We start from the raw sequence: 11,140 nt of genomic DNA on the forward strand, positions 1-11,140 counted from the left end.
TGTAGCCCTCCCTGGCTGTCCTGGAACTCACTCTGTAGACCAGGCTAGCCTTGAACTCAGAGATCTGTCTGCCTCTGCTTCCTGGGTGCTGGGATTAAAGGTGTGCATTACCACACCTTGCTTCTGTATTTCTTCTTTTGAGACTCTGTTTCAGTTCCATGGCATATGCTTTAATTTTTTTTCAACTAGTTTCTTTCTTTAAAATTTTTGTTTTGTTTTGTTTTTTGTTTTTGTTTTTCAAGACAGGGTTTCTCTGTGTAGCTTTGGAGCCTGTCCTGGAACTCACTCTATGGACCAGGCTGGCCTCGAACTCACAGAGATCTGCCTGCCTCTGCCTCCCGAGTGCTGGGATTAAAGGCGTGAGCCACCACTGCCCGGCTAAAATTTTTATTTATTTATTTATTTTTGGGGTTGGGGATTTAGCTCAGTGGTAGTGCGCTTGCCTAGCAAGCACAAGGCCCTGGGTTCAGTCCTCAGCTCTGAAAAAAAATTTTAAATTTATTTTTAATATTTTAAAAAAGTAAATTACCAAATCCAACCCCACTCCCATCCCTTCGATTCCTTCTTTATCTCCCCACCACTATTCTCTCCCAAGTTCATGTACTCTTTTTTCCCCCAAACCCACTGGGTGCACAGTGTGTACATGGATGTGGAGTCATCTAATGTGGCATGGGGAGCTTCTGAGAGCTACATCCTTGAATAAACCTGACCCCCCCCACCCCTCACCCCGCCCCAGCAACTGTCAGTTGTCAACAGTGCCTCAGCTAGGGGTGGTACTTCATGGTGCCCTCCCAACCGGTGCTTGGCTTTTTGTCTGGCTCAATCTTGGGCGGTCTTTGTGTATGCAGTGACAGCTGCTGTGAGTTCATGTGACGACAGAAAATACTGCTTCATTGCAGTCACCCAGTACCTCTGCCTGCCATAGTCCTTCTGCCTCCTCTTCTGAGATGATCCCTGAGCCTTGGGAGGAACCAGTACATGCTGGTTAGTATTTGTTAGCTCGACCAAAACCAGAGTCACACAGGAAGATGGGGACTCAGTTGGGGGTTGCCTCCATTACACTGGCCTGTGGGCATTTTCTTGATTAATGACTGATGTTAGAGGGCCCAGGGCCCAGCACACTGTGGGTGGTACCACCCCTGGGCAGATGATCCTGGGTTCTATAGGAAAGCAAGCTTAGTAAGCGGTGGCCTCTGCATCAGTTCCTGTGTCCAGGTTCCTGCCTCAGCTTCCCTAATGATGGACTGTAGACTCAGCTTCCCTGATGATGGACTGTAACCTGGATGATGAACCTCGGCTTGGACTATAACCTGTAAACCCAATAAACCCTTCCCTTACTCAGGTTGGTTTGGGTCAGTGCTTTTATCACAGCAACAGTAAACAAAACTTGTAAACAAACAAAGAACAACAACAACAAAACGTTGTGATACAGCTGTTCCATTAGCACTGAGTACTCTGTAGTCTCCTACTCTCTTCATGCTGACCAGTTGTGGGTCTCTGTATTAATTGCCATCTACTGCTTAAAGAAACTCCTCTGATGAAGGTTGAGGGATGATGCACTAACTCATTGGGTAAAAAGATAAGTACTCAGGGGCAGTTTAATACTGTGTCCATTTAGCAGAATAACAGGTTCTCCTCTGGAGGCTATGACCTACTCAGTTACAGGTTCTTGGCTCAGTTAATGATATCAGTTATGATTTTCATCTTACGGAGTAGGCCTTAATCCAGCCGAAATGTTATGGTTACTCCCGTAACATTCACGATCCTATTGCACCAGCGGGTGTGTCTTGACAGGGCCAGTCATTATTTGGTCTCTGAGTACGACTTGACCACTCCGCCTCCCCAGTAGCAGGCATAGCACCTTCCAGCATGCTGAAAGCTAGGCTGAAAGGATACAGTCTTCAGCTCTGTTCCAGTTTGATTTCTCATTTTCCTGTCACTCAAATATGTGCTATCTTTAGTAATAGGGTCTCACCATCAAGTTCTATAGGTAGCCAAGAGTAACGGCAGTGTCCTATAATGTTTGTGGGAGTGAAATCTACAAGGCCTCACTGACTCATCTACCCAGCACTTTTGATGCCTATTGGATAGAATGTTGATTTTGGTAGCAAAAAAAAAATGCATTATTAATGATAAAAAATAGAAAAATTTCATAATTTGTTTATTTAACCAGCCAGTAATTGGTAAATATTTTACTATTCCAAGATCTTCCTTGATGAGTGAGACAGAGGCTTCTGGGAGAAACTGGTATCTAGTGAGGAAAGAAATGTGAAAAGTTCAATAAGTGGTTCCTGGCACAGCTGTGAGAGCATGAGGTGTGAGCTGGAGTGGGAAGAACTGTGGCTAGCCTCTCTCAAGAGTCATCTTCTCGGCAGGGTGTGATGGCACATCCTGCAACCCCAGTGCTTAGGAGCAGAGGCAGGAGGATCTCTGGGGGTTGGAGGCCAGCCTGGTCTACAGAGTGAGTTCCAGGACAGCCAGGGCTACACAGAGAAACCCTGTCTCAAAAAACTACAAAAACAAAACAAACAAAAAAACCGAGTTATTTTCTCTCTCACCTTCTCCTATATTACACGTGGCTTCTCTTAGAATCTCAATAGAGTGATCATTTTTCTCACGTTTGGTGTCACTTTCTTACCAGCTACTACATTTTAGAGTTAAACATCCAAGGAACTGATAATATCTTTGTACTAACTAGACTTGAAAAAATCTCGGAAACCATCATTTTCAATTTAGCCAATAAATGAAATGCTTATCAGTTTTCTCTCTTCTTATCAGTTTCCCATCCTTCTCCTATTTCTACCCACCCCCTTGACTATGAGGGACCCAGGGTCATCAGCCATTCCAGTGCGGCTGGGCTGAGGAGTGTCCTAGGACCAGCTTTCAGTGCAACATCAGACCATCCTGAAAAGATTGGCATGGCCTTGGCCCACAAGGATATAAAGAATATTCAGAATGAAGGGACTTGCATCATTTTGGTTAAATTCTTAACTAAATGCAGCAATGCTGTGTTGTCTTTGTGACACCAAGTGGCACACTGAGACTTGATTGTGTCCTTGGAGCCAAGCTGCTCAGGTCCAGAGCACAGTTCCTCCAACAACCTACTGTGCTTGATTTGCGCACTGGTTGGCCTAAGTTAGAACCAACATGGTATTTGGCATAACTTCCCTGGAATTTCACATTATCTCGAATTCTCAGGGTCTCAAAATAAAATTGCATCAGTCAAAAATAGAAAGAATATATTTAACTATGAGTGGGTTAGAAATGTGGCCCAGTTGGTAGAGTGTTTATTTAGCATGTATAAGGCCCTGGCTTTGATCCCCAACCTGCAAAGAATTAGTGTGGCGGCACATGCCTATCATTCCAACTCTTGGGAAGCAGAGGCAGGGAGATTGGGAATTCAAAACCATCCTCTCCTACATAGCAAATTTGAGGCCTAGCCTGTGCCGCATGAGATCCTATCTCCAAACAACAACTACAACTGCTTTTATATTAACCACCGTCTACTGCCAGGGACCTTGGAAGAAATTACCTCTGTGAAAGCATGGTCAATGGCCAACACGCTTCTGGAAACTTACTTTCTGTTGTCTAGACCTCCTAGTCCATGGGCAGAGGCTTCGAGTAGGTCTTCCGGATACGTGTGAGGATTTAATTCATGTGGGAGACAGTCTCTCAGGAAGCCCTGGGTGATCCATGGTGATGACAGTGGGGACATCGGAGGGCTTGCCAAGCCTCACTGTGGGCCTCTGATGACTGAGATACCTCCCATGCTGCCCTACCACAAGGACGGTCTGTGGGGGGGGGGGCGCCCCCCCCACAGAGTAAAAAATTATGATAAAGATTTAAAATCAACAAAGTGATTGTATTACTGGGACCAGTTTTAACTTTAGTATTAAAACAAATGATCACCAGATTCAGACTATGAAACTTGGCCTACAGATAAAAGTAGCCTTTTTTGAGAGAGAGGGAGAGTATAAAATAATAGTAAGGATGTCATAAAATATCATAAGGATTCATATTATTATCTGTTTATCTAAAATTATACATAATACATATAAGTCAATGCACACACACATATGTACTTAAATACATATGTGATTTAAATGAAAAATTTCTACCTGGACTGACAATGCTCCTCCCCTCAAGAGCCATAGACTATCTAACAAAATCGCAGTAACAGGCATGAGAAGTCCCTTCCTAGTTGTTGGTCAGGAGAGTTTAAGAGACTCCAGAAGACATTTATGGACCATTGCATTTGCCGTTGGTTGCCTCTCCGACATCGGAAGGAAGTCCCTATTGCTGAAGACACCTTGTACTTTAGATACAGAACCTAGAGAATCTGATTCAGATTGATGTAAAATCCTCCTTCCTCAGGACTAGCTCTCATGATCCTAGAAGGCACCATGCAAGCTTCCAAAGGGGACAAGCCACCAACTGCCCTACCCAAGTATGGTTTACTCCAAGGACCAACACAACACTGAGGGTATGCAGTAGAGGCAGTCATACCCCAGTGGTGCCAACTCTCTAATTGGACTTAAGTCCCACTCAACAAGAGAAAACAATACCTGGTCCCGGAACCCTAGCCGACTACCTGGAGGTAGTGAGGCCACGGACCTTGGAGGAGAACCTACAACTGTCACTTGACTAGACCAGCACAGCTCCAAACTGCATTCTAAACATTTGTCCTTTCACCCACAGAGAAGTTTAGCTCTCAGCCTTCTTCAAAGAAACTCCTCTTTGTAAGAGACCATTGCAGAAAGCCACGGTTGCTGCGAACGCAGAGAGCAAGCGATCATGGTCATGGGTGCCGAGCCCCAACTGATGCATTCGCAGTACTGTTCCTCACCTGAGGCTCAGGGAACATCCTGTGGAAAGATTGTGAGAGTCAGGGGAGCAGGAAGTTGGCTATGAGGTTGTCTCCTAGAAAAGTCAGGGAAGCCACACTAATGAAATCTTTACTATGTGGTTGCCAAAGCAAGACCTGTACAAAGAGGACGTCAACAGACATGTATCATGGAAGGGGATCTCATGGGGTCCCAATCCTAGATAAAGAACTACAATCGACATGCTGACATGGAAAAGAGAAGTCTAATGGGGCTCTAACCCCAAACAAAGAACTGAGGAATGATTGTGGGAGAAATAGTCTTTCCCAGGGAAAAGCCCCCCATTGTTATCCAAGTGATCAGCCCTGAAATCCTATCATATACATACAAGTAACATTGTATGGACTGAGTAGGTTTATTTATAATTTATATATTTATTAAATTTATATATTTATGAATATATGTATTCATATGTAACAACAAAGAAAAAGAGGCCATGGTCATGAACTTCAGGGAGAGAGAGAGAGAGAGAGAGAGAGAGAGAGAGAGAGAGAGAGAGAGAGAGAGAGAGAGTCACAGCAAGGGTATATGTGTGAAAGGTTGGAGGGAGGAAGATGTAGGGGAAAATGATGTAATTATATTTTTATTTTTAAAAGCTATTTAGCCAAGCATGATGGCACGCCTTCTATCCCAGCACTTGGGAGGCAGAGGCAGACGGATCTCTGTGAGTTTGAGGCCAGCCTGGTCTACACAGTAAGTTCCAGGACAGCTAGGGCTATTATACAGAGAACCCTGACTCAAAAAACAAAACAAACAAATGACCAAACAAACAAACAAGCTGTTTAAGGCAGGGGTGGTGGCACATGCCTTTAATCTTAGCACGCGGAAGGCAGAGGCAGACGGATCTCTGTGAATTTGAGGTCAGCCTGGTCTACGCAGTAAGTTCCAGAACAGCTAGGGCTATGAAGAGAGACCCTGTTTAAATGAATGAATGAATGAATGAATGAATGAATGAATACATACATACATACACAAATAAATAGATAATAAAATCAGTTAGGAAATTAAAAGAAAGAAAAAAAGCAGCTTCTCCAGGAAGAGTGTGACAGGGTCCAAGTCTCCTACTTTTGATGCCCTGGTGGCACTGTGCATTGTGCCCACAGCATCATCTCATTGCTATTGTGAGTTCCCAGGAATTAGACTTCAGTAATGCTGGGGGTCTCTGAGGTTTCCTAAAAGTCAGTAATACAGCAATTGAAATAAGAAGTAAAAGCTGGATGTAGTGCTTTGAACCTGTAATCCCAGCTCTCAGGAAGCTAAGGCAGAGAGGAAGTAAATTAGAGCCAGTTTGGAACACAGGCTGAGTGAGAATTGGTTCAGAAAGGGTGGAGGTGGGGGACGACACACACACACACGCACACACACACACACACAGACACACAGACACACACAGACATACACACACACATGCACACGATACACACAGACACACACACACTCACATACACACGACACACAACACACACAGACACACACACATACACACGACACACACAGACATACACACACGACACACACATGACACACACATGACACACAGACACAGACAGATACACACACACTCACATACACACGACACACAACACACAGAGACATACACACACGACACACACACAACACACAGACAGACACACATACACCACACACACACATACACACACACATACACACACAACACACACAGACATACACGACACACAGACACAGACAGACACACACACACACACAACACACACATATACACACACGACACACACACACACAACACACACATATACACACACGACACACACAGACATACACACAGACAGACAGACAGACCCACACACATACACAACACACACACACACACACACACACACACACACACACACACACACGATGACGACGACAAACAAAAAAAGATGGTTCTTATTTAAACTGGCTAATGCCAAACAGCGAATTTGTTGTTCTTGTGTCAAAATGAAAACAGAGCTTGAGTACTACTGTGCCATCCGAAGCCTCCTAACCTTCCCGGTGCCAATCGAGACAGCTCGGTGCTGTCCTCCCAGGGACCTGCGTAGATAATACAGGTTCACTTCCCAGCAAAGGGTCTGGCTGCTGGGAACACGAAGCAGATGGGTCACACGAGTGACTGTGTGTGCATGTCGTAGAACTCTCAGTATCTATCTGAATAAGTTCTCTCTTCGGATGCTGCTGTTCCTGTTAGGGAGGAGGCTGCCGCTGACTTCAGCTGACGATGGGGCAGATCTTCAATCCACTGTGCTAAGAGGGAAGGAGACGGCTGGGCCTTACTCCACGAGGAAAAGAGAGCCAGGAAGGGCTGTTTACCATGTCTGACCTCAGTCAACATCAAAGGGACGTCCAGTAAATGCCCGGAAGAGGATGTATGGACGGTAGAGAGAACAAGAGAATGTGGGCAGGTCTGATAGAAGATGGCCGAGTATGCCTTTGGGGCCAGGGGGGTGCTGTAGGCAGTGGGACAGCAGAGGCGCTGTGGACTCCTGTGTGACTTGTGTGAGTCAGTGTTCAGAGTAGACAGCTTTGAGCTCATTTGTGGCTGACCGACTGAAGCGTAACTGGGCTAGAGGCTTTCATAACTGCCTTTCCCCATTGTTGTTACTGCATTCTCATCAACCACTTAAGTGTAGTGTATAATTTTGATTGTAAATGTTTCCACACATGTGCCCGCTGGTGCTAATATTCAGTGTCCATCTACACAGTTTGGGGGGGGGGGGGATGCATTCTGATAACTCATTAGAACACATGGCTGGAAAATTCTCATTTTAAAATGGAATCATTCTAAGCAACATTAAAATGTAATTAGAAGTCTTCCCTGCATTTCATTATGAGGTTATTCTGTAATTACTCAGCAGGTCCTGGTGTTTACTAATGGGGAGTGACAGTGCATGGTGATACTAAATTACCATTGTGTTGTTGTAAAGGTAATTAGAGAGCGGGGAACTGATCCAGGCATTGTCAAAGAGCCTTAGGAGAACACTCTCATTTCCTCGAGCTGACTTGGTGCAACACTCAGCACCGTGGACCTCACCTATTACAGCTCTAGCTGCAATTTTTACGTTTGGCACGAGACTCTTTTCTTGTCAGAGTGGGTGCGGAGTCGACCCTGCAGTCCTAAATTGCTTAGATACATATGTGGGGAGGGAATGCATTTCTAAGTGACTCACAGTGGAGGGTTCTGAGGAGCTTTCTGCATTTTAATCACATTTTGTTCCCCTTTCCTTAGGCTAGGGGTAATATATTATAACTAGAGAACATAATGGGGTTAGAAAGCTCCATTAACTAAACCCCGGCCCTTAGAGCACGGCTGTTAATGTTCACATAAGCGTACTGAAATCCTTTTTCCTTTTAAATTTTGTTTCAGCAGATCTCATATTCTTGGGGTGAACCCAATTCCCTGCTGCTTCCCTCATTCTTTTCAAACAGCCTTTGTATACACCTAGTGAACTGAGGGGCAATTTTGATGATTTAGGTGAGAGCATTTTAATGGAGACCTTTAGAGAATGGAGAGATGCTCAGTGGTTTAAAAATGGTTAACATTTAGATAACAGGTATGTGGTGTGTGTGTGTGTGTGTGTGTGTGTGTGTGTGTGTGTGTGTGTGTGTGTTGGGGTACTGAGGTGAGGGAATACCATCTATGGAAATGGATTGTCTAGTAAGTCACCTTTTGTGCTAACTGATGACTACAGACATTTTTGCTTTTTTTTTTTTAGAGTATAAAGCTGTCAAGCTTGCCCCTTAATTAGGTGTGAGGTCAACTAAAGCTGGCTTGAGGAAGTCTCTGCTAAGTACAGCTAACACAGGTAACAGACCTTACAGACTGAGTGCTTAAACACTAAATCTCTCTCTCTCTCTCTCTCTCTCTCTCTCTCTCTCTCTCTCTCTCTCTCTCTCTCTCTCTCTCTCTTTCTGATATTGACTTTTGAACATGCTAGACAATGCTTTACCACTGAGCTACACCAAAATTTTAAATATATATTTTAAGGTTTTTTTAAAAAAAAAAACTACCCAGGAGCTGGAGAGACGGCTGAGCAATGAGGAAGCTGGCTGTTCTTGCAGAGGGTCTGGGGTTCATTTTCCAGCACCTACACGGCAGGTCACAAACATCTGTAACTCCAGTCTCAGGGGATCCACTGCCCCCTTCTGGCCTCCTCACATGGTGAGAAGACATATATACATGCAAAACATACAAATACATACAGCTAAATGCATTTTAAAACATGTGTGTGTGTATGCGTGTGACTGTGCCTGTGTGAGTCTATTTACCGTGTGTGTGCAGGATCTCACAGATCTCAGAAGAGGGCAACTGATCCCCTGCAGCTGGAATTACAGGTGGTTTGAGCTGATAAAGCTTATAAACACCTTCAGCAACATAGCAGGATACATGATTAACTCAAAAAAATCAGTAGCCCTCCTATATACAATGGACAAAGAAGCTGAGAAGGAAATCAGAGATACATCACCCTTTACAATAGCCACAAATGACATAAAATACCTTGGGGTAACACTAACCAAGCAAGTGAAGGATCTATATGACAAGAACTTTAAGTCCCTGAAAAAAGAAATTGAAGAAGATGTCAGAAAATGGAAAGATCTCTCATGCTCATGGATAGGCAGGACCAACATAGTAAAAATGGCAATTTTACCAAAAGCAATCTATAGATTCAATGCAATCCCCATCAAAATACCAACACAATTCTTCACAGACCTGGAAAGAATAATACTCAACTTCATATGGAAAAACAAAAAACCCAGGATAGCCAAAAGAATCCTGTACAATAAAACAACCTCTGGAGGCATCACAATCCCTGACTTCAAGCTCTACTATAGAGCTACAGTAATAAAAACAGCTTGGTAGTGGCATAAAAACTGACATGTGGACCAATGGAATCGAATTGAAGACCCCGACATTAACCCACACACCTATGAACATACAATTTTTGACAAAGAAGCCAAAAGTATACAATGGAAAAAAGAAAGCATCTTCAACAAATGGTGCTGGCATAACTGGATATCAACATGTAGAAGGCTGCAAATAGATCCGTATCTGTCACTGTGCACAAAACTTAAGTCGAAGTGGATCAAGGACCTCAACATAAATCCAGCTACTCTGAACCTGCTAGAAGAGAAAGTAGGAAGTAGTCTTGAACACATTGGCATAGGAGATCACTTCCTAAATATAACACCAGTAGCACAGGCACTGAGAGAAACAATCAATCAATGGGACCTCTTGAAACTGAGAAGCTTTTGTAGAGCAAAGGATACGATCAACAAGGCAAAGCGTCAGCCTACAGAATGGGAAAAGATCTTCACCAACCCCACATCTGACAGAGGACTGATATCCAGAATATTTAAGGAACTCAAGAAATTAGACATCAAAAAGACCAACAGTCCAATTAAGAAATGGGCTATAGAACTAAACAGAGAATTCTCAACAGAGGAAACTCAAATGGCTGAAAGACATTTAAGGAATTGAGCTATCTTATGGATGCTGGGATCCAAATTCTGGTCGTCGGCAAGAGCAGTACGCAGGAACCCTATACTCTAACTAACACCTTCTGGAGCCTAGGAGCCCAGAGCCAGGAGCAGTGGCTGGTGGCACATGACTGCAATCCCAGCTCTCAAGAGGCTGAGGCAGGAGGGTTTTCGTTTAATTTACCCCATCAGCAGTGCCTCTGTCTGTTTATGGAAACACCATTCTATTTCTAAATTGCTGAGAATTCTTACCGTAAATGAAGCCTGAGCTGTGTCAAGTGAGTTTAGTGTAATTTGATAGGATCATGTAGCTTTTTCTTCTTTAGAATGTCATAATGGTGGTTCACATTGATTGTTTCTTGTACTTTGATACAGGGTATTATTTTAATGTATTGCTAGATTCAGTTTGTTAACATTTTGTTGGGTGTTTTGGAAAGCATTCACAAGGCGTATTATTTTCTTTTTTAAGTATTTAATTTTGTGTGTGTATGTATATGTACCACATGTGTGCAGGAGCCCATAGAGGTCAGAGGAACAGGAGTTACACGTGGCTGTGAACCCCATGTGGGTGCTGAGACCTGAACCCAAGTCCTCCAAAGACTGGTAAGTGCTCTTAACTGCTGAGCCACCTTTCTAGCCCCAAAGTATATGGCTTCCTCTCCTTATAATGGCTTAGGCTTTAGTTCCAGATTAATCCTGGCATCATGACATGTGCCTCTCCCCTCTCCTACCTGTGGAAAAAAATTGTGCAGAATTTGTGT

This window comes from Peromyscus maniculatus, chromosome 5 (assembly GCF_049852395.1).
Source record: "Peromyscus maniculatus bairdii isolate BWxNUB_F1_BW_parent chromosome 5, HU_Pman_BW_mat_3.1, whole genome shotgun sequence".
Classification (NCBI taxonomy): Eukaryota; Metazoa; Chordata; class Mammalia; order Rodentia; family Cricetidae; genus Peromyscus; species Peromyscus maniculatus.